This window comes from Grammomys surdaster, unplaced genomic scaffold (assembly GCF_004785775.1).
Source record: "Grammomys surdaster isolate TR1022 unplaced genomic scaffold, NIH_TR_1.0 62, whole genome shotgun sequence".
Lineage (NCBI taxonomy): Eukaryota > Metazoa > Chordata > Mammalia > Rodentia > Muridae > Grammomys > Grammomys surdaster.
Genome location: NW_021604564.1, coordinates 17,955,993 through 17,981,585, shown reverse-complemented (window position 1 = coordinate 17,981,585; position 25,593 = coordinate 17,955,993). Strand labels below are relative to the sequence as shown.

The following is a 25,593-nucleotide window of genomic DNA, read 5'->3' as shown; positions in this document are numbered from 1 at the left end:
ATTTAATTGGAACTGGCTTACAGGTTCAGATGTTCAGTCTATTTCAAAGCAGAAGCATAGCAGCATCTAGGCTGTCATAGTGCAGGAGGAGGTGAGAGTTCTACAAATTCAACTGAAGGCCATTAGAAAAGACTGACTCCCATGTGTTTGGAGGAAGGTCTCATTGCCCACCCCGACAGGGACACACTTCCTCCAACAAGGCTAGACCTAATCCAACAAGGCCACACCTCCTAATAGTGCCACTCCCTGGGCCAAGCATATGCAAACCATCACAGGGTCTCTGTGTTAATCATCATCTACAGTAAATAGAATCTCCTCAGATGAGGACTGAGAGATGTATTGAGTATAATGAGATAAAAGCACTGAGCCATCACCATAGCCCCATGTCCCTGGTTTTTATGTCTCATGAATATAATGGTAGGCCATTAGGTATCAGTTTAATTCTATCTCCATTTGGCAGTATAAGAGTAGTATACTCTCTCTTAGAGTCTGTGGGAATTTAAATGAGAATGGCCTTCATAAGCTCAAGTATTTGAATTCTTGATTCCCAGTTGGTAGGGTTGTTTGGACAAGATTAGGAGTCTGGTCTTCTTGGAGGTGGTAACTGAGGGCTTGGAGGATTCAAAAGTTCACACCATTCCAAGTTACCTATCTCTGCCTCATGGTTGTGTCTCAAGATGTGAGTCCTCTGCTCTTGCTCCAGCACCATGCCGCCTTGTCTGCCACCATGCTTCCTGTGGTGATGGTTATGGATTCTAACTATGTGAAACCACAGTTATGTACTTTCTTTTATATATTGGCTTTGTCTTGGTGTATTATCACAGCAATAGTAAAGTAACTAAATTGAGGCTATAGAGGTTGTTGGCCTGATAATGACAATGATACTTCATCTTGTGGAGAAGGACTTACATTCAATCAGAAAGTAATTGGTTGCTTCCATGGTGTTCATGCCATTATTATACCAGTTGCTGTAGTGGCTATGTTTTCAGATGGCTCAGTGTTTAAACTAGTTGCTATACAAGCAAGAGGACAAAATTTAAATACTGTGAGTCCATTTATATGTTGGATGGGTGTAGGGGATAATTTGTAATTCCAGTCTCAGAAACTGGAGATAGGAGATTTAGTGAGCAAGTTGGTCAAAGCTATAGTAGTTTGGGGTTTGACTGAAATACCCTGTCTCAAGGAATGATGTGGATGAGCTATTGAGACAAATTCATGCTCTCACCCTAAGGCTTCGATACAAATGTGTATATACATGCACACATGCACACACGTATTCAAAAAGTGTATATGTGTATACACACACATCAATTACAAATGAATGATGTTAAGAAATAAATTATAGATTTGGATTCATACTGTCAATGAATATTTTCAGAAATCAAACCATTCATAGAGCATTTGGGGTAAGAAAGTCATTCTAACCTTTTTACACTTCAAAGGTTGTATCAACTCCATGACAGCTGTGCTGGCTGCCATTATCATGACATTATCACATGCAATAGTGGAAAGTCAGATTTTCTGACAAGTGGATACAAATTCAGTAAAATATAGAAAACTAGTAAATCACACAGCCTATGATGCTGCTTATATTTAAATAGGTCACTTCATGATACTATTGAAGAAAGAAACCATCTGGAGGTCAAGCACTGTCTAACAGCCTTAGACATATCAGATACTCTGCTGGCAAATCTTGGTTTTCAACTTGGCTATGTCTGGAATCAACTAGCACATATGTTGCTGGTTTTAAGCAATATTATTGGTGGGATTATTTGAAGTGAGGAAATGTACTCTAAAACCTGTTCTAAATCTGGTCTATACCTTTTGGTGGGAGTCCACATAAACAGACATGAAAGAAGGAAGCTTCTCCTTGTGCCTGCTCTCCCTCTTTCTCACTGGCAAATGCATCTATCTTATTACTGAAACATTCTTTCCCTGATATTAGAACCTACTTCTTTGGAATTCCAACATAGTCTAAAGACCAGCTCTTCTGTATTCTCTAGGACTCCATTTTTAAGACTGCTGAGACATCTAGCCTCATGAACTGAAGAAAGCTGTATTCCTGGCCTTTCTGTTGTGAAGTAGCTATTGTTGAATTACCCAGACAACAACCTGTAAGTCATTCTAATAAAATCCCCCTTTTATTCATTGTATCAGTTCTGATTCATTAGATAATATCAACTAATAAAGATAGGAAGCTCTTGCCCTACATGCTGATATAGCAGGGAAAACAGAATGGAATCAGGTGCCACATAATTAAACTTAAATATTAGTCAGTTTCCTGAAAAATAGTATACTCACATCAACCAATCAGGCAACATGGCAAGTAAATTTTGTTCTTTTATTCTCATAAGAAATGTAACCACTTTGTAACTACTGGTCCATTCTTTGTTTCCTGTGTTTGCATTTTCTAGTCTTTTCTGACAGGGGCTCACCACTGCTGCTCATGTCATTGAGACCTTCTTATTTTTACAGTGAACTAAGGCCTGACTCACAAGTTGCTAATAACAGGTTTTTTTTCTGTTTTTTTATTTGTTTGTTTGTTTTGTTTTTCTTTCATTTCAAGTTTATTAAAACTTTAGCAGTATAAATTATCCAGGTAGCAGATTATCAAAAGATAAACTCAATGAAGTCCACATTTCAAAAAAAAGTGGGGGGGGGGTGAGGGGGGTACACAAACATAAAACAACTCCAAAACAATGAAAACAACAAAAAAGGAAGGTTCAACAGTAAGTCTTAAAACTTAAAATCTGAGACAGGAAAGAAACAAGTGTACACAACTCACTCATCCACTTTTGTCTTCATCTGTTCCAGGCCTTGATACATAATCACATTTTTTATTTTTGTCATGTATATGGTCATTCTCTTGACCCTTTGATTTTTGGTTTTCTTTTTCCACTTGGGATCTGATCTTCTCACCCTCTTGATTTTTTTAATGTGGAGGAATTCATTTCATTGTCCTGACTGCTTTGCTTTGTTTTTGACACTGGACTTTGATCTCTATCAGCCTCCCCCACCCCCCGCCCGTTATTATTTGAGCTATCATGATCAGGACTTTTCGAGTACTTTTTTTTCTCACACAGAATTTTCTGTGTGAGCTCTTACTTTGTTGGCTTCTATATTTTTCTTTGTTTCTACTGTGACTTTCTTCTCTCTCTGAGCTCCGGGAATCCCTCCCTCTTCTCCTGTCTTTACTTCTCGATCGTCCTGGTGTTCTTCGATCCCGGCTTCGTGACCTTCCTCTTCTCCTATACTCCTGTTCTCTGTATCTATGGTACTCTTTGCTTCTGCTGCGATCTCTGTCATGGCTTCTGGACAGCACTCTTCTGTTCCTGTCCCTACTTTTGCTCCGCTCCCTTGTCCTACTGTTGTAACTGTGTTTACTTTTAGTCAGATCCTGTTCTCTGCTCCTGGACTGTGCACGTCTATGCTTTTCTTTACTTTTGCTGTGAGCATGTTCATTACTTTTTGATTCTACCTGCTTGGAGTTTTCTTTGCGTCTACTCCTTTCCTGATATTTCCCTTTAGAATCCAACTGTTTTTCTTTTTCTTTAGTAGTCTCATGATCCCTTTCTTTACTTCTTGACCTCACCCTCTTGTCTTCGTGTCTACTGTGCTTCGAGTATCGCTCCTTGCTCTTGGATCTCTCCTTGCTCTCGCTCCTACTCTTGGATTTGCCCCTTTTCTTCACTTCCTTTTTGTTATATTTGTCATCTTTTTCTGAATTTCTTCTGATGTCTCTCTTTACTTTCAGATTTATGGTCTTTAGCTTTCTTTTCCTGTTCTAATTTTCTGTTTGGACTCTCAGACATGTGTCTATGATCAGTTATTTTTTTCTCTTTTACTCTAACTGGGCTCCTTTGATTTTCTTTTATTTCATTTAACTCACTCTTATCCCCTTTTTGACACCCTTATTCTCTGCATCTCTTGTCTCTAATGTGGAGGAGTCTCACTTTGTCTGAATCCATTGATCTGGATCTGGAAGGAGTTCGATAATTTCTTGATCCTCTTCTTTTAATTTTCCTGCCAGACCTAGTAACTAAGAATCATTGCTGGTATGAAGCAGGCTGGGAGTTAGGCGGATTACACTCTCTTTCTCTATCTCTGTTTTTCCTTTCCTTGTCATTAGACCTTTTCTCATTAGAAATCTATTTTCTGGTATAGATTCTGGAGGAAACTCTTCTGGCCAGACAATAGACTGCATCAACATTTTCTGCTTCACTTTCACTAGACGGGCTTTTCTTTTGCTTCTCCTCCTTCTTATGCGTTTGGGAATTTCTCCTATGTTTCTTTTTCCTTTTTCTGAATTTTTCTTCAGAAGTGCTTTCAGAATCAGACAACTGAGAATCACTTGAGCTATGTGAATCACTGGATGATGATGAGGAGGAGGACTTGCACCATTTCTTTTATTTTTTCTTAATCTTAGACTTTGGAATCAGCTCTCCACAACTGAGTGTCCAAACCTCAGCAAATGGTTTGCTAGCAGCATTTGTTTTCTGGTTTTCAGCCTCTCTCACAACTTTCTGACCAGAGATTACTTGCCAAAAACAACATGATGCCTACCTAAATGAGGAGTTAGTTTTGTTGTTATAAAGAACTGAGAGCCATTTGTATCCTTCCCTCTGTTGGCCATTGATAAGTGAAACTCTTTGTTGTGTTTAACAGCAAAACTCTCATCTTCAAAGAATCCTGCATATATAAATTCTCCTCTTCCATTCCCTTCACTGAAGTCATCACCATGAACCATGAAATCCTTGACAACTCTTTGAAAGAGATAGCTCTTATAATATAGTGGCTTCTGAGTTGGTTTCCCTGTCCCCTTTTCACCTATACAAAGGCAACAAAAGTTCTCACATGTTTTGGGACATTCATCAGAAAATAATTCAAAGACAACTCTTCCAGCAGGTTGATTATTAATGGCAATGTCAAAAAACAAAAACAAAACAAAAAACCATTGAGGACACTGGACTTTATTCTCATGGTTCCAATACTTCAGTCTTTAAGTTGGGGAAACAAAACCAAAAATCTACCAAGGATAACTGAGCCAATTGTTTTGCTCCTGCACTGCCAAGGGTTTCTCTTCTCTAGGCTGGTCCTGTAAAGCACTTCAAATCTACTACCCTCAGAAAAGGCACTAAAACCCACTAACCGCCTCCCTCCCCCACAGCCCAGTCCAGGCGTGGAGGGCTAATAGCAAGTTTTAAAGTTCAGTGTGCGTGTTTCATTTATACAATGTTATACATTGTATACATGATTATCCAATTTATAAATTAGACAATTTATAAGAAGGTTATGCTGCTACTCTAATTTGAGATAGGAAATTGACGTACGAATAAATTGTTTAATGTTTAGAACCACTAAAAAGGAGGCAAACATTTATACCCAGAAAATCTGTTGGGAAAGGATGTGCTTTGAGCACTACCTGTCCCAAACTACTGTGCTCTTGAGTGTAGTCAGAAGTCTGAGACACAAAAGAGCTAAACTTGACACAAGATTTAAAGTAAAAAGAACAGGAGGACTGCAAGGAAAGGGAGCCCTGACTTAGACAAGCAGTGGTACTGCTACCCCATGCTGTGATACTTCATGCTTTGTTTCTTCCACTTTAAGTGAGAGCCTCGTCTGACTCTGTGCCTACTTGAGAAAGTTTTGAAAATAAGTGAGTACTTGATTAAATCTTAGAGAAGGCTCTAGAAAATACAAGATCATGTATAAGACTTTAATAATGGGTTAATACTGAAATGAAACTGAATGATGCCTAAACAACTAATTGGATTGAAACCAGAGGCTCTGAGTAATTCAAATGTTGAAGCATTACCTCGACGTTGTCAGGGTACATAAAGAAACCACATTAACTTTTTCCTACTGTGTGTTCATAATATAAACCACTCCTGCAATTTCAGAATGTGTGGAGCTTCCTCCCTCCTGCGAGCATGTAGTCATTTAGCAGTGAACAACAACTTGAGGTCTCTAGTTATATTTAGTTGAATTCCGGACTATGTGGAGTGAGTGTCAGATCCTATAGGAGGAGGGTAGTCTACAAGACTGAACTTTAGAAGTCAGTCACAAGTTCAGGCTTCTATAGCTTGGGGTCAATCCAGTAAAATTTAGTTCCCATGATGAGTTCTTCTTTAAGGCTATCTATCTATATATGTATGTATTTATGCTTCTCTCTCTTTCTTTCTTTCTTTCTTTCTTTCTTTCTTTCTTTCTTTCTTTCTTTCTCTCTCTCTCTCTCTTTCTCTCTCTCTTTCTTTCTTTCTTTTTCTTCCTTCCCAAAATTCAAAGGAACATGCCTTAAAATTAGTGGTTTATTTTTAAAGGATACAAATAAACAGCATAATAGAAGCCTCTTGAGTTTAGGAACTTCTTTTTTCTGTCCTGGTATTACTCGGATATACCACCCTCTAAAAAATAAGGCTAAATTTTTACTCACTTGAGCATAGGTCTCTACATTTTTTTTTTTTTTTACCTGAAAAACCAAGTCTGCCTCTTTAGGGTCTTGTGGAGGATTTTTTTTTTTTTGCATTATTTTGATCAAAGCATGGATCACCATGTAGAAATATGATTAGGCAAAAGGCATGATTGAATAGAAAGAAGGAAACACAGAAATGCCTTTCTGTTTAGAGTTGTCATGGCTGATCTGTGTTGCATTCATGGCTTTATTATCTTATGATCTGTCATCTTATAATTTTTTCGGGCTGGGGCAGATTTGAGATAGAAAAGTGTGTTCTACATTTTAGATTTGGCTTGACTCTGTTCAGCATAGGTTCACAAGGTAGAAGCTCATAATTTATATGACAGAATGAGAGCTATAAGAGATGGAACCTAGTGTGAGATAATTAGACCTTAAGGGGTGTATCCCAATTAGAAGATGTTAGTTTAAGATCAGTTTTGTCACACAAGAATGACTTATTTTAAGCTGAGATTTCCTCACACACTTGGTACCTTCTGCATGTTTTCAGTTCTCTTTTGATTTCTTTATGTTGTGAGTTAATCAATATGGCCTTCATCAGAGGCCAATACTATGTTCCTATGGAATCTAAGACATATAGCTGCTGACACTGTGAACTAAGTATACTTCTTATATATTTAGGTATAGACCTCAGGTATTCTTTCATAGACATAGAATATGATGAAGTAAAGTTTGAGTATAGTTTTAGTTTGCATGTCTCTTTTCAGGGAAGAGCACTAATAACCTCTATGGCCTGTGGATGAAAACTATTTTGTTTACCTTTATTGCTGTGAATTTGTTCTAATTAAAGTTGTAACCAGACTTTGCTGTTGCTAAATTTTCCTTTGTAGATGCAGAAAATGTTCTCATTCAGTAAAGTGCTTACTAGGCAAACCTGAGGAAACACTTGCAAACATGGGCATGATGGTTCATGTAACCTGAGTACTAGGGTGGGAGAGAGGTAGGATTCCTTAAGGATTACTGTCCAGTTAGATTAGCTGGATCAGTAAGTGTCAGATTCAGTGAGAAACCCTATCTTAAATAATAAAATAAAGAATGTGTAAAGCAGACGCCTTAAATAGACCTTTGGCTTCTATACACATCTATATACTATATACGTGGGCACATGCACCTGTATGAACATGTGCACCCACAATAACATATATATATATATATATATATATATATATATATATATATATATATACCACACATATAAAAACTCTCCCTTTCAATTTATTATTTTAAAATGTATATGTATACACTAATCTCATCATATAAGACCTTGGCTTTGATCTACAGGAAACTAAACAGCAGTGCAGAAATCACTCACAGCCTGATGTTCCTGCAGTAATCAAGATATTGAATATATGAACAGACCTGAGCAAGCAGAGTGGAAGTCAACCCCACAGGATGAGACCATTGCAACAGCCCCTAAGGAGACATTCCTGAAGAACAGAAGTCTAAACAGGAGATTCACTGTGCAATAGAGTATATGGCAGGCACAATACTTGCCACCACAGCAGGATTTTTGAGAGAGGGAGTGACTATATGTGCCAGAAAGCTCAAAAAATAGGGGAAAAAGGTCAAGAAAAAAATTACATCAATATTTGAAAAATAAAATTTTTGGCTGACATTGTATTTTATTAGTTCTAAAAATTATAACGGTGGCCAGGTGTAAGGGAAAATGTGTTGGGAAGGGACAGATGTGTGATATGGGGAAACCATTCCTTTCCTACTCCACAGTAGCCAAGTTTGATTCAGCCAAGTATGGGCCTGGGGATGCTCACAGAAATGTCAGGTCTTGATGTGTAGTTTACATGGAGGTGTAGCTGTTGGTTTAAAGATCATCAAAGCTTCAAAGATGATCTTTAACTCAGATCTTGAGGTGGAAGACACACCTTTAATCTGGGCTACTCCTCCATCAAAGCCTATACAAGGATATGGAAGAATGAGGCTTTTCCTGTTTGCCTGCTCTTTTCTGCCTCAGTACCAAGCCCATTTCTTCACTGGCACTAGAGAATACTTCTTTGGGATTCCAGAATCTACTGAAGACCAGCTGAGACTACCAGCCTCATGCCTGAACAACTTCTTGAACTTTCTGTTCATAGCCAGACATTGCTGGATAAGTTGAACTAAAGCTTGTAAGTCATTCTAATAACCCCCTCCTACATATATACAGATTTATTCTATATGTTCTGTTACGCTAGAGAACCCTGACTAATGCAACTACAAAAGAGATAAACCACACTGACCCATCACAAATCAAGGATGGTTTATGTATAAAGTGTATAAAGGCATCAGACAAAGTCTGTATAAACTATCTCTGTACATGTCTAATAGAAAATGTCTGTAATATATTTTAAAGTTCTAGAAATTCATTAAGAAAGGGAAAATAATGAGTTGAGTCCAGGAATCCTGGGGAGTCTGTTATTTGTTAAGTTATTATCTCTAGCAACTTTAATAAGGTCTTAGTTTTCGTGTTCTGTAGAGGATACAGACAGCTCTGCTTTTAGTGCAGAAATTGTAACCTCCCCTATTCATTCCTTTTTATTTAATAAGAGCCAGCTCTATTTCAGACTCTTGCTGTCTTTCCTCTAAACTCTGGGAAGAATCTCTTAATTACTATTACTACCATCTGTGCTTTGGCTCTGGAATGATTAACTTCTCCCCTTCTTCCAAGAAACTAATCTTGCTAAAACAAAACATGGGCTGTGTCATCATCAGAAACAAATTTGTTCATAGTTCCCAGCCACAGTTTGATCTAAGCTTGGACAGTTTGCCTTGGTCTTCGAAACTTCAGAATCCATTTTTCTTCACATAGTTCAACTGTTGAGTCATAATGCATATCTTCCTTGTGTATACTCTTTCCTCCGTGGCACCATTCCATTATTTTTAGCTATAATAAAAGCCTCATTATTCTGAATAGTCTGATCTTGAAATGGGCTTTTACCTCAACTCTCCTGTGCTCCAGCTCTTTCTCAATCCAGGCAAGAAGTATCATTCTTACTATGAATGTCTAAACTCCCTCTCTGAACCTCTGTGGCAGTTGTATCTTACACAAAAAATATTGTACACTTGTTTAAACCACTTGTACATCTTAAAGTTCCTACTGAGCAAGAGCATACCTTGCCATTTTTTCTACCTTCCTAGCACCTTGCTAATGGTTGACATATTAAACTGTGCTTCTTGGAAGGTGTATTTAATTCAACTTTGACTTTTCCAAAGGCCTGTGATTGCCACACATTTTATTGGGAGAAGTTGAAGGATTCGAATACTTTCTTTGATTTCCTTGCACCTAAGCATTTGTATTTTTTCAGGTCATATTTCAGTGTAAAGTCTTCTACCTCTAGTTGATAAAACTGGACAGTGAATGGGAAGAGTGACAGAAAAGGAAATGTACAAACTGTGCTTGTGAATGTGTCACGCTCAGGAGAAGGAAGCATCTGTTCCAGAAATATCTACCAGTTGAGACCCGAGAAGTCAAATATACCTAATCCTACAGATCACACTCCTCCAACAGGAGGTGCTGAAAGGAAAGGAGCAGCCTGCCATCTGCTTGCCATCTGCTTCAGAAGACCTACTCCTTAGTTAGTGCCACTGGGGTTTCTGTTGCTTTAAAAAAAATGATCAGCATCATCAAGGACCCCAAATAAAAACATATGATAACATTGTCTCATAGCTGTCTCAGATGGTGGCAGCTTCTGGGTTTTACCAAGATATTTTCCCATTGAATTATGCCCTTGAAAATTATGTGCAATGTAGGGAAAAATACATAATCTGTGAGTCAGTAGCTCTCAGTCTGAACTCTACTTTTAATTTATGTGGGAAATTGCCTCTATCTCCCACCTTAAATTTCATCCCATGTAAAATAGAAATATATTTGCTTCCCAGAATGTGAACCAAAGTGTAAGCTCTGTGTAGGCAGAAACCTCCATTTCTTTCTGTTCACTGCTGCATTTTAAGTGTATAATCAGGATATGGCATAGCATGGGGAAAATGTGATAAAACAGTTACTGACCATGGCAGTGTTGAAAGGAGGCTAAATATCCATCCATCCATCTATCTATCTATCTATCTATCTATCTATCTATCTATCTATCATCTGAATGTTTAAGTGTGTTCAGTGTTATCTATTGTGTTATTGTACATTAGGTAGAATTAAATTATTAAACTTAAATAATTTTAGTTTTGTCTTAAGCAATAAGACTTTTGAATACCATTACACAAGCAATATATTTTATTTATATTTATTTATTTTCCTAAACTGATTTATTCTTTTCTTATTTATTTACATTTCTTTTTTCTTTTTTCTTGGATATTTTATTTATTTACATTTCAGATGTCATCCCCTTTCCCCATTTCCCCTCCATAGAACCCCCCATCCCATTCCCTCTCCTTCTTATTGCTTTTATATCATTTTAATCACATGTAAGTATTAAGGTCAGTTTTAGGTTGAGGGACTAGCAATACAATAGATGTAAATAGTCAAAGAACAAGCAAGGCAATGAACAAAATTCTGTGAACACTTCCATGATCACTGCTTCTAAAGGCTTATCAGGATAACCAAAATAGTCAACTTCCCTGTCCTAGCCCAAAGTCATTTTCATGTCTGAAGCCTACTTCCTTGTTCTAGCCTAAAATTTAGATTCCTGCCTGAAATTACTTCTTTGTTTTAGCCTAATATTTAGATTCCTACCTGAAATTACTTCTTTGTTCTAGCTTAATGTGAGATTCCTGCCTGAAGCCTACTTCCTTGTCCTTGGCCAATGTCATATTTCTGCCAAGTAGCTTATTTTCTTGTCCTTGGCCTATGTCAGATTCTTGCCAAGCAGCCCCAAAGGCTCTCTGCCTCTCCTTTTTTATTTCATTAACAAGACTGAACCTGTCTTAGTTTGTTCTGACAAGAATGCCTTCCTTACCCATCATGGAATATGCATTATCAGAAGCAATGTACTTCTGTCTTAGGTTGGTAAGGGTCTGGGCAGAACCTTACCTGTTCTTGGCTTACCAACCTGTTAATTTAATAACTCTGTCTAGGGGTCCATTTTCAGGTTCAAGCCATGTACATTGTCTGCCAACATGTTGATGTTGTTAAAGATAAGCTTTAACTTGATGGGCAGGAATAAAAATATTCCTAAGACACAAAGGGCTAGCATGTGCAAGCTATATATGTCATTCTTGAAGCTTGACCAAAATGGAAATACTGACCTCAAGCCATGGGTAATTTTATCAGCAGTACCTACCGTATCAACACTCAGCAGAGCAGCATTCTTTAAATTCATAATCTCACTATGTAAAGTTAAAACATCCAGAGAGTTGTTAGAATTATTCCAAACACACTGCAAGTGTCTTTAAACATTTTCCTAATTACAATGACTACCACTGTAAATTTTACAACTAACACACATGCATTCCTCTTAGGTCAGGGGCATGAAAGGATACAAATGTCTACAGCTATGCATTTTCTTAGGTTATAAAAGTTGATACATCAGAAATTCAACACATATAAGGATGGTTGTTGTATTATTCTCTTAAAGGTAGATTAAACAGCCCAAGCACACAGCAGAATAACAATCCCAAGTCTTAAGTAACCTCAAGGGATATTATTAACTCTGGCTGTGAGAGCCAGCAAAAGTTTCAGTTTCTTAGAATGTGAAAGACAGTTCCATCATAATACATTGCAATAGTTTCATCTGTTTCATTTTCTCAGAGAAGTGGTGCCTGGAAACGTGTGTGTAGAATTATCATTCTATGGTCATTCTTTGTGAAATAAAGAAGCAAAGATATTTCCAATAAAACTCTCAAGTTTTTATACTAGAAGGATCTGGATAACTGAGATTATCAAAGAATCAGGAAATCACCTTGCATTTCTTTGTATTGTCTCAGGGAAGATGGAGAAAAAGATCATCATGTCATCATAGGGGACACACTGGAGATGGAGTCAGACCATAGTGCTATTGTGTGAGTGGGAATACACACTCCATTCCTTGGACTTGCACTGTAATAATGGATATGCATTCTTTAAAATAATAGAGCTTAGTTAGCCCTTGAGGCTCCATTCCCGTTACTGTTGGAGAATGCAATTGCATCACTAAGAAGTCAACATAGATCTTAGTGAAATTTGTCTCATCCTTTTTTTATTCTTCCTCTATCTTTCTCTCTTAAGGGAATTTAAGTTTAGATCAGGGCAGGATGGATAAGGTTGGGGTGGGTGGGTGGGTGCTACTTTCCTGGCTCAAGCTTGTCCTGCCTTTGAAATTCTTCTCAGGCAGCTTTTATCCTTTCTACCTCCCCAGCTCTCTCCATTCTCCCCTATCTGCTTGCTGTCTAAGAGTATGCTGGACTCTAGTGTCTACAGTTGCCTGTAAAAGTAACTTACTTCTTCAGATGAAGTAATGTGACGAGAGCTATGTCCAAGTTGTCCAAATACACAGCTTGGGCTAAGCCCAGAGCACTTTGTTCTCTGTTCTAACTATCTCTAGGCCTAGGCCTGAAAGCTTCTAGCCTCCATATAATCTAATCCTCCAAGCTGACTGATTTAAACTGGCTTTACTCAGCTTCTGCTTGGCCTCAAACTAAAACATGCTACAACCAAATCTTTAAAAGCAAAAGACTGAACATCAGATGTTTTTAGTGATATAAAATCAAAAGATTTAAATAATAAGCAACTAGATTTTATTAAAATGAGTTTAAAAATATCAGTAATAAGAGTATGTCACTTTTTATGACTTTATAATTAGTTCTAAAGCTTCCCATAGTTCTAAAGTTACTTAGTCAAGTTAGAAAGTTGAAAATGGTTATTTTAATATATTTGCTTAGAGACACTCATGATTAGGTATAGGGATCTTAGGATTGTAACTTCTCAGATTGCCCCAGATTCTATCTAAATCATTAATATGTACCTCAAAGTCACATTCATAGTCACACTCACACTGTCCCTTTGGTCTAGAGTTTATACTCCGTGAGGTTGAGTTGACCATGTTCCAATGAGTATATGGGCAACACACATTGTACTTGATAATATAAATATATAAATATAAACATCCACACATACACATACACACACATACACACACTTTTGTGTGGGAAGTCACAGGGAAAGAACTTCACACTGTTCTTTTGTGCACTGTTCTTTAGTGCCTTCTTCAGCTCTCACCTTTGGATTTGGAGAGATGGAAAGATGACCTCACTTCAGCTGCATTCAGTTGAGTAGAGGCTAACTTTCCTTGTTCTTTGATTGAGCTCAAGTTATATTTTTACCCTAATTAGAGTTTACATAACTTTTTTCTTTTATTTCTTTAAAGCTGTGTTATAGTTTAATTTTGGTTGTCCCTTGGCTACAACTTTAGAGTCATTTTTATGACAATTATTTTCAAGGTGCCTTTTAGTAATTTTACTGTGTCATCAGATCTTTGAAGTCTATTAATAATTTTTTAAATGACCAGATACAATGCTTCATAGTCTGCCCTTTTTCCTTTTCAACCCTGTAGTCCTCTCTTCTGGAGACCATTATACTTTTTTTTTTGTTTCCAATTCATTCATTCTCTCTCTCTCTCTCTCTCTCTCTCTCTCTCTCTCTCTCTCTCTCTCCATGCATGCTGCTTCTCTCTGTGGTCATATGAGCTATGGTCAGTTGATTTAAAGGGTCTTGTTCTCCTGGTGTCCTCCATCCCCTCTGGTTCTTACACTCTTTTTGCCTCCTCTTCCATGGGATTCCTATGCTCTGAGCAGAGGAATTTATGGAGACATCTCATTTAGAGCTGTGCGTTCCAAAGTCTCTTTCTCTCTATGTAATGTTTGCCTGTACGTCTCTGCATCTGTTCCCATCTACCACAGGAGAAATTCTCTCTTATGATAGCTGAATAAGGCACTGATTTATGAATATAGCAGACTATCATAAGGAGTCATTTTATTGTTCCTTTTTTTTTTTTTAGATTAGTAGTATTTGGTTTTATCCTAAGTGTCTTGGCAATCTAGACTCTGGTTCTTGGTCATCAAAGCAGTATCCAGCATGAGTTACATTTTGTGGTGTGGACCTTAAATCCCACAAGTTTTGTATCACCATACTTTGCCCTAGCATATTTTGCAGGCATGACAGATTTGTGGTTGGGTTGGTGTTTACTTTTCTCCTTTGGTAGCCTGAGTAGTATCTTTCTATGTCATAGACACAAGAACATGAAGGTGAAGATTCTATGTGAACACCTTTCCATGTTCAGTGAGTTGTGTGGGTGTTGTCTTCAGCAATGAGCCTCTACTGTCAGTTTTGTGGAAAGTTATTTGTATTGCTTCCACTCTTGAATTCTATGTACATGGGTACAGGTGTATGTGTGGTAGGGCTATTGGCTTATTTTTGTTTATTGTAAGTACCTGCATTTCAACTTTTTAATCCTTATCTTGTTGATTGTTATTCTTCTGTTGACATTTCATTTTTCAGCATTTTCCACAATATTGGTGATTGAACTCATCACCTCTAATATGATAGGCAAGTACTCTACCACTGATCTATACCCCAGGCTTTTCTTCATTTTATTGAAACTGATACTGTATTTAAGTGGAAGTTTCTACTTTCATCTTGAATTTCTTGCTCTTACTATTTCTTCCATTTTTATCAACAACCCAGTGCAGTGGTAGCAAAGCAATAGATATAATCCTCAGTTTACAAAATTAAGGATGCATGCCTAAGGTCCTTGGTATTCCTATAATCTACAGTAGGAAACCATTTAGTGTCTTCAATAAAAGAATTATATTTAGTTGGAAGCCCAAAAGGAAAGATTTTTAAAAAAGTTATATGAAGAGATTATTGTCTTTTGGCTGCTTTTTGATGTATGCATGAATACATTGAGGGCTAATACATCCCTTGGATCTCTGGCAATAGTGAGGTGCAGGGGTGTTTTACAGCTTGTCCTGCTGCATGGCTCAAAGCTGACAAAGGTTCAGGAGGAAGCCCAGCTCCCCCCAGTAAGCTCCTTCATCAAACTATAAAGTGTGGTCATGTCTGTGTTCTCTATAAAGGGAACATTCCCATTTTTGTAAGCTGAGGCTGTTTTGATGGAGCCTGTCCAATCTGAAGCATCTAAAGGAGTCTGGAGAGTTCCAAGTGTGCAGAGAGCATACTGTTAAAGTCTCTTATGGCGTAAATCATCTCTCAGGAACTTACCTACTAATACCATAAGACAAGGTGAACTATTTCATTATGAGAAGGGGAGGCATATGGAGTCTATGACAGAGATACAGACCACAATGTACAGAGAAAACTGGAATACAGTTCTAAGGGATACCCAGAATACTGACAGATTTATAAGAAGACTACTGTTTGTCAGTGCCACTTCAGTAATCAGACTTTATTAGTTGTATATGGAAGGAGGTGTATTCAATCAGAAAGTCAATATAACTGCTCTGTGATGTTTGAGGCCCCATATTAATCAGAATGGATAATGAAATGTGGTACCTTTACACAGGATTACCCAGCTATTTAGAAAAGGAAAAGTAACAGGTAAATGGATGGAACTAGAAACAATCATTCGGAGTGAGATAACCAAAATCCAGAAAGACAATTGTTGAACTTTTCTCTCATTTGTAGATATTAGTTTTTTTCTTTTTTTCTTTTTTTTTTAGATATTAGCTTTTTATCTATTTAGTTTTAATGTCCAAAAATTAAATAATTACTCCAAATTTCAGGGAATCTTAAATTTTGTTTCAACTTTGCTTTCAGGTAACTTCATGTAATGTCATGATTACATTTGTAATAATTCAATTTTTGTGGAAGACCAGAAATAATAAATACTTCTTGACAGGAACAAGATATTTGGAAGTAACTCTGGCATTCTCTAGGATGCTTATACTTACCCAACTTTAAGTCAACAATGCTAACCTGTGACGCTTTCTGATGGGACAAGTGTTTACATCTTGAGAGGGAGTGGGACTCATTCTCTAAAATCCCACTGCCACAGCAATCTTTATGGGTCTGGGAAGAAGTTCATCTCAGTAGAGACACTGTGTCTAGCTTTCCCATGTGCTACATTTGATTGAGAATTATGTATAGTTACAAAATGAAGATTTTTTTTAAAAAAAACCTCTTAAAAGTTAACTTCTACAGTTATTGATTTACTGATGTTGAAGTGATCAACTGGGCTCTACTAATGACCAGACCAGCGCCAGAAGTCTAGGTAAGCCACCTACCTCTGGACCTGTCCTACTTTCTCGGTGCCCATCCTGTCGTCAGTGTGTCCACTTCCTGTAGCCATGTCCCAGATCCCAACTCTAACAGAGACCCCCTATGTGAGAAGAAGCCATACCAGCTTTCTTATTATCCCAAAGAAATGTCTCCAAAATTGACCATAGCAAGTCTGAACAGATACAAGAAAATTTAAATAAATCCTGCACCCTATTAGACCACCATGGATTAAAGCTGGATTTCAACTACAACAGAAAGCCTACATACTTATAAAAACTGAACAACTCTTGACTGGGTGAATACTGGGTCAAGACAGAAACGAAGAAAAAAATAATTTTTTTCCTAGAATTCAATAAAAATGAATGTACCCACACTTAGGGGGCACAATGAAAGTGGTGCTAAGAGGAAGTTCATAGCACTAAACGTCTACATAAAGAATTGCAAAGATAAGCAATTCAAGGCCCATAACTTGAAGCAATCCCACAAAAATCAGAGACTAGACAAGGCTGCTCACTCTCTCTATCTATTCAATATACTACTTGACAACAAAAGGAGGTCAAAGGAATACAAATTGGAATAGAAGAAGTTAAAAAAAGCACGATTTGGAGATGATATGATAGTTTACTTAAGTGACTTCAAAAATTCCACCAGAAAACTCCTACAGCTGATAAACAACTTCAGCAAAGTGGCTGGATATGAAATTAACGCAAACAAATCAGTAGCCTTCCTCTACTCAAAGGATACATGGGCTAAGAAAGAAATTAGGAAAATGGCACTCTTCATGATAGTCACAAATAATATAAAATATCTTGGTGTGATTCTAACCAAGCAAGTGAAAGATCTGTATGGCAAAATCTTCAAGTCTCTGAAGAAAGAAACTGAAGAAGATCTCAGAAGATGGAAAGATCTCCCCTGCTCATGGATTGGCAGAATTACTATAATGGCCATCTTGCTGAAAGCAATCTACAGATTTAATGCAATCCCAATCAAAATTCCTACTCAATTCTTCATAGAGTTAGAAGGAGCAGTTTGCAAATTCATTTGGAGTAAGAAAAAACCCAGGATATCAAAAACTATTCTCAGCAATAAAAGAACTTCTTGGGGAATCACTATCCCTGACCTCAAGCTGTACTACAGAGCAATAGTGATAAAAACTACATGGTATTGGTACAGAGACAGGCAGGTAGACCAATGGAATAGAATTGAAGACTCAGAAATGAACCAATACATCTATGGTCACTTGATCTTTGACAAAGAGGCTAAAACCATCTAGTGGAAAAAAGACAGCATTTCCAACAAATGATTCTTGTTCAATTGGCAGTCAGCATGTAGAAGAATACAAATCAATCTATTCTTATCTCCTTGTTTAAAGCTCAAGTCTGAGTAGATCAATGACCTCCACATCAAACCAGAAACACTGAATCTAATAGAAGAGAAAGTGGAAAGGAGCCTTGGACACATGGACACAGGTGAAAATTTCCTGAGCAGAACACCAATGGCTTGTGCTCCAAGATCAAGAATTGACAAATGGGACCTCATAAAATTGTAAAACTTCTGTAAGGAAAAGGACATTGTCAATAGGACAAAACGGCCACCAACAGATTGGAAAAAGATCTTTACTAATCCTATATCTGATAGAAGGTTAATATTCAATATATACAAAGAATTGAGAAATTAGACTCTAGAGAAACAAATAACTCTATTTTAAAATGTGGTACAGAGCTAAACAAAAAATTCTCAACTGAGGAATCTCAAATGTCCGAAAAGCACTTAAAGAAATGTTCAACATCCTTAGTCATCAGAGAAATGCAGATCAAAATGACCCTGAGATTCCACCTCACACCAGTCAGAATAGCTAAGAACAAAAACTCAGGTGTCAGCAGATTCAGACAAGGATGCAAAGAAAAAGAAACACTCCTCCATTGTTGGTGGGACTGAAAGCTGGTACAACCACTCTGGAAATCAGTCTGGCAGTTCCTCAGAAAATTGTACATAGTACTACCTGAGGACCCAGCTATACCACTCCTGGGCATAAACCCAAAAGATGCTCCAACATATAACAAGGAAACATGCTCCACTATGTTCATAGCAGCCTTATTTATAATAGTCAGCAGCTGGAAACAATCCATATGTCTCTCAACAGAGGAATGGATACAGAAAATGTGGTATATTCACACAATGGAGTACTACATTGCTATTAAAAATGATTTCATGAAATTCTTAGGCAAATGGATGAAACTAGAAAATATCATCCCGAGTGAGGTAACCCAATCACAAAAGAACACACATGGTATGTACTCACTGATAAGTGGATATTAGCCCCAAGCCTCAGAATACCCAAGATACAATTCACAGGCCACATGAAGCTCAAGAAGAAGGAAGACCAAAGTGTGGATGCTTTGGTCCTACTTAGAAGGAGAAACAAAATAATCAAGGGAGGTAGATGGTGGGAGAGACTTGGGAGGAAGAGAAGAAGGGAAGGGGGAAAGAAAGGAAGAATCAGGTCTGGGAGGAGATGTAGGAGATGTTTAGAAGGGCAAAAATTTGAACTCAGGTGTGTAGCAATTGGAGATGATGAACTAGGAGTAGCCACAAGATAGTCTCAGATGCCAGGAAAGCAAAAGGCTCCCAGGACCCAATGGAGATGACATTAACTGAAATGCTCAACAAAGGGGAGAGAGAACCTATAGAGACCATATCCAGAGGTTAGGCAAGGCCCCTGGTTGAGGGATAGGGCCACACACCCATTTCCAATGTTTTAAAAAAGATTTATTTATTTATTTATTTATTTATTTATTTATTTATTTATTATGTATACAGCATCCTGACTGCATGTATACCTGCAGGCCAGTAGAGGGCACAAGATCTCAGTATAGATGGTTTTCAGCCACCATGTGGTTGCTGGGAACTGAATTCAGGACTTCTGGCAGAGCAACCAGTACTCTTAACATCTGAGCCATCTCTCCAGCCCCCATCTCCAAAATTTCTCCTGTGTAAAGGAAATGCAGGGACAAAGAGTGGAGTAGAGACTGAAGGAAAGGCCATCAGAGACTGCCCCACCTAGGGATCCATCCCATATGCAGACATCAAACCCAGACACTATTCCTGGTGCCAAGAAATGCTTCCTGACATGAACTTGATATAGCTGTCTCCTGAGAGGCTCTGGCAGAGCCTGACCAATATAGATGCAGATGCTCACAGCCAACGATGGGACTGAGCATGGGGACCCCAATGGAGGAATTAGGGAAGGACTGAAGGAGCTGAAGGGGCTTGTAATAGGAAGAACAACAATACCAACAAACCAGACCCCCTAGAGCTCCCTGGAACCAAACCACCAACCGAAGAGTACACATGGAGGGACCCATGGCTCCCGCCACATATGTAGCATAGGATGGCCTTATCTGGCATCACTGGGAGGAGAGGCCCTTTGTCCTGTGGAGGCTCGATGCACCATCATAGGGGAATGCTAGGACAATGAGGCAGGAGTGGGTGGGTAGGGGAGCACCCTCATAGAAGCAGAAGGAGGGGGATGAAATAGGGAGTTTGCAGAGGGGAAATAGGGAAAGGGGATAACATTTGAAATGTAAATAAATTAAATATATATATATACACAAAGAGAAGAAATCAGATGCAGGAGTAATAAACATCAAGAAATAAATTGAGGGCTGAATCAATAAAATAGAACCAAATACCAAATAAAACAATACAAAAAAAATCATGAAGCAAGGCATAGTTTTGTTTTGTTTTTTCTTTTGAGAAAATCAATAAGATAGACAAACTCTTATCCAAACTAACTAAAAGACTGAGAGAGAATATCCAACTTAACAAAATCAGAAATAAAAACAGGGACATAACAACAGACACTGAGGAAATCAAAAGAATCATTAGGCCATACTACAAAACCAGCACTTCACAAAATTAGAAAGTCTAAAGGAAATTGTTAAGATTTTTCATAGATGCCACTTAATGAAATTAAATCAAAATAGGATAAACAATTTAAATAGACATAGAACCCCTAAGAAAACAGAATCAGTCTAAAAGTATCCCAGCTCCTTAAATTATTCCATAGGATATAAGCAAAAGAAACATTGCCTAATTCAGTTTATGAGACTCTGACATCCAAACCACAAAGAAAGAATTACAGGCCAAATTTCTTTATGAGCATAGATACCTATACACTCAATAAAATACTAGAAAATTGAGAATAATAAATACAAAGAAAAAAAAAGAGAAACAGTCAATGACCTAGAGACAAGATACAGGAAACTGGGTGCTGGTATTAGAGGATTAATAATTAGGGTTCGTTCATACGCTGACTTGAGCACCATCTGAGATCATCACTATTGCTGGAGAGGCAGCAATGGGAGGCTATTAGCATTAGACTACTTGTTTAAATTGTGCAATGTTCTTCCGAACCACGAGGTCTTGCTCTTTCTTCTACTTCTCTACCCTTCTTCTGTTATATATAACTTTTGTTATATTATTGATAGAAGTAGTTGTAACAGTAAAGATTAATAGCCCAATGTGTCTGGTGAGAACAGTATCAGGAGTCAGGGAGCACTATCCCTTTAAACTGTCATATCACCTCAGCTTAGGTTAACCTTGAGGAGGGGCAGGAAGTGAAGTGAGGAAGTCAGGGTGTGGGCATTGAGTGTTGTGTGTAGCACCCCTTCATCACTCATGTCTGAAGAAATCGGCCATGTGCTTCAAACCATGAAAAGATTAAAATGGGAGACTGGAGCTTCATATTCTAGTTATGTTCTCCTCATGGTTTGTGTCGCAGCCTACTGGGAAAGGAATGTCAGCCTTTGTTAAGTAAATGCTTCCTTTTTACGAAACACTGGGAACTAAACACTGATTATTTTTAATATCATATCCACCTGTGTCAGCAGCACAGAATGACAGAGGCTTCTCTCATTGACAAGGTTGCCTGGTTGTTCCTCAACCTACGCTTCCCATCCTATCTACGAGCTGCGTTCCAGTGAGTCCCATGAGAGATCTGACACCTGGAAGGAGCTCAGCAACTGTTGTTCACAGTCAGGACTTTCCCACAGGGACTCTGTGAGTCTTCTTTTCATGAAAGGTTTGCAGTCAATTTCCTCTATGGTTTCCAGTGGTTTAAAACAAGGTCAGACACAAATGTTTTCCTTTACGGGCTGAATTCGCACTATTACATCATTCTCTCTCTCTCTCTCTCTCTCTCTCTCTCTCTCTCTCTCCCTCCCTCTCTCCCTCTCTCTCTCTCTCTCTAACTTGTAAGCAATTTAGGAATAGGATTTATCTAGATTACCAATAAAACTGTTTATCATACTCGTCAACTTTAGATAAACTCCTCACTTAAAGATTTTGTTAACCTCTGAGTACAACAGCACTACAATGTATACCAATATTTGTATTTGGCATTACTTATTAAGAATTGGTTTGATAAAGGAAACAGGAGATCAGCCATTGGCAGGTGTAGGAGGAGCTAAGGTGGGAGGAGTAAGGAGAGGAAGAGGAGGAGTAAGGAGGAGAGGAGAGGAAGGAAGAGGAGGAGCTAGGAGAGAGAACTAGAGAGAGGGGAACAGAAGGTGGATGTTCACATGTCTGTAGCAGTCAAAGGTAGTTGGCATATCTAGGTTGGGTATTGGGTTACACTTCTGATTGTATGGGCAATTTGTTACTGATCACTATCAAATATATAAGCTTTTGGATAATTTAAGCATTAGAATCTCATTTTCCTACTGGGCCTGCGTGGATGGTGGAATGGTCTGAGCAATGCCCAGCCTTGCGGAGACAGCATGGAAGATTGGCAGAGCCATCTCCCACATTGACGTCTCCTGGGTGGCAGGGCTGGTGTTTCTGGCTGGCAGTTTCTAGATTTTTTTTCCTTCCATTCCTTCACTTCCAGTTCTTGGATATACTTCCAATTAGTTTCCATAAGACAGAAAACAGCTGGGCTTTGTTTTTAATCCAGTCAGACAATCTATATCTTTTATTTGAAGCATTCCAACAGTTTATAGCCGGAGTTGTTACTGAGAGGGATTGGTGATTTCTGTTATTTCTTGGATGTTTCCTTGATTAATTCAAATATTATTTGATCTTTCTCTTCTTCTCTACTAATGCTAGGGGGATGCTTGTCTGCTTAATTGTACATGTTTTATTCTTTATTTTGTTTATCTGTTTCTTTCATGAATCTTCCCCTTTCCTGTACCCCCATGACTGTACCTTAAAGTGGAAATTTCTGGCTTCTTTGGAGACTCAGTTAGGTTATAATGATGTTTTGCTGGGCAGAAAGGTGAAAGAATGTTTTGCTAGAGCAGATACTTGAAAGAATGTTTTGCTGAAGCAGACACAGATGAAAGGATGATTTGCTTTAGCAAATACATGAAATGATGCATGGTATTTAGAAAGAATATAAAGATGACCCCACAGACACTGGGAGCATAAACACTGGTTCGCTTTGCTCTGCCTCGCTAGTCTTCACTGACTAATCACATGTATTGGTTCACCTTATATTGCATTGCTGAGCTTCTCTTGAGGTGACTTCATAGAAAGGAACCACAGAAATTTTCTTCTGATTCCTACAGCTTTTTGCTATTTTTGCAGACTCAGCCTCATGGGTTCTTCTGGATTGAACTGCCTTTGCTGATTTGTGTATGGTGTCTGCTGAGTGGACTGGACTGCAGCTGCTAATTTGTGTTTGTTTATTCCAAGTGGATTGAATTAAAAACATCAAGGATTGGTATCATCTCAAAGAACTATTTCTAAACAGATCCACTTCCCCTATATCCTAATAACCTTTCTTTCCCACTACCTCTGATGGATAGTGGGCTAGAGGGGAGGTTGAACCCTTATTAAAGTAGGTTGTGAAAAAAATATGCCTACAGTACCTTCTTGCTTTCCTCTATGTAAAATCTCTTTAAATATCTTCTACAGTGAAGGATTGTTGTACATGAATCGCTTTAGTTTGTGGTTGTCTTAAACTGTTCTCCTTTTTTTTGTTTTTGGTATCAGTTTAAAAAGATGATTTGCGCAGTATACTAATTCTGGTTGGAAGTCATTTATTGTAAGTACTTGAAATGAACCCACTGTTTATGATTTCAGCTGAGAAGTCAGACATCATTGCTCATGTTTGCCTTTGTGAGTCAGCATTTGTCTGCTGAAGCTTTGAATAGCATTTTTTCTTCTTATTATTTTGTTGTTGTTTGCAGTCTTAGCATTTGAACTGTGGATCCAGCAGATGTTCCATCTTTCTTGATCCAGTCCATTGGTGGTGCATCTGCATTTACAATTTGTTTGTTGACGTTTTTAAATTTAGTTATTATTTTCATTTTATGGGTATGCGTGTTTTGCCAGCTTGTATGTCTGTGTACCATGTGTGTACCTGGTGCCTGCAGAGGCAGAAGAGGGCTTTGGATTTCTTAGAATTTAAGAGCAGGCAGTTATGAGTCATCATGTGGCAGCTGCAAAACAAACCTGGGTTCTCTAGAAGAAGCCACCAGTGCTTCTTACTGCTGAGCCATTTCTCCAGTCTCCTCTTTGAGATTTTCATTTCTTTTTTTCCAAATATCAATTTCCCTGATGAACTTGGCATCCATATTGCCATAGGTTGTTGAGGTGATCAGTTTGAATTTTTTTTGTCAATAGTTCATTAATTTCAGTATCTTTGGATTTGTAGCTGAGGAGTGATGCTTTTCTGCAGGTGTCATATTCTTTTCCCCTTTGAGTTTCCAGTCTGTAGTTGTTGTTATCTATGCATCTATTCATATAGATATCATCTCCTCTGACTTTATTTGGAGATCTTAGTGAGCAGGCATCTCGTAAATGTTCAATTCCTAGTGCCACTGAGAGGAGAAAACTAATTGCTGTAGCTATCACCAAATGAATACAAGCCACGTTAGAAATATCCTTAAAATCGATTAAATTAAGTACTGCATAGCTAATACACATAGAAGAGCAAAATGCAAAAAATAAACTGTGAAGTTAAAGTTATGTCAGGTAAAGGTAAAATTAGTGAATTAGGAAGAAGCAGAAGAGCGGAGAAGCAAAGTTAAATAAATGTTCATGTATAAGAAGGGGAAGAAGGAGAAAAAATGATGATGACAATGACAACGAAGAGGGGGAGGAGGAGGGAAAAGGAGGAAGAGAAGGAGGAGGAAGAGGGAGGAGGAGGAGGAGGAGGAGGAGGAGGAGGAGGAGGATATTATTAGGAAAAGTGAGAATAAAGGCCAGGAGACTTGAAATCCAATTGTAAAGAAAAATATACATAAAGAAAATCAGATAAATAAAAAAGCGGGGAAAGCTTTCTAAACACAAAGTAAGATAATTTTGAAAGTGTGATAAAAAGAAGAAACACAATCAAATAACAAGTAGAGAAAATAATGTTTAAAAAATAGTGAAGCTTTAGAGGAGCTGCTTCCAGAGGTCCAGTCTTGGACTCTAATAGGTGGAAGGGACATGGTTCTCTCTTCCTTTTTACCACTGAAGCTGGTATGGCCTACAGACCCATTAAGGGTCTGATGTGGACTTCTGGTTTTGTTTTTGTTTGTTTGTGCGTGTGTGTGTGTGCATGTGTGCTTGTGCACACACACGTTTTCTAGGAGCATCTAACTACTTTAAGTTTTGCAGTCTGTATACTAGACAGGTTCTCCAAGGTCAGATGCTGTGGTTTTTAAATTACAAAGTGGCCAATGTCCAAGCCAGAGTGGGTCTTCTGTGTGTACTGAAAGCAAACAGAGTAGGGAGATTACACGTGAGGACCAGTTGGAGAGCTGCTGGGCAAGAACCTCAGACTTCTCAGTCCTGTTAGGACTAAGTTACCCTGGAGGTAAATGGTTGAGAAGAGTGGCTCCCTTTCTCATTTCAGAGTTCTCTGCCATTACCATCAGCAGCTCCATGGAAGGCGGGGCTCCTGACCACTGTGTTCTCCACTGGAAGAACCTCCTGTACCCGAGCTTCTCAGTGTACCCACACTTGGCTCCTT

The 25,593-nt window shown here is 38.2% G+C and overlaps 1 pseudogene; it reads right to left on the bottom strand.

The window, feature by feature from the left end:
- Window positions 1–2,785: 2,785 nt before the first annotated feature.
- LOC114616729 lies at window positions 2,786–16,698 on the bottom strand (annotated as a pseudogene).
- Window positions 16,699–25,593: the final 8,895 nt, after the last annotated feature.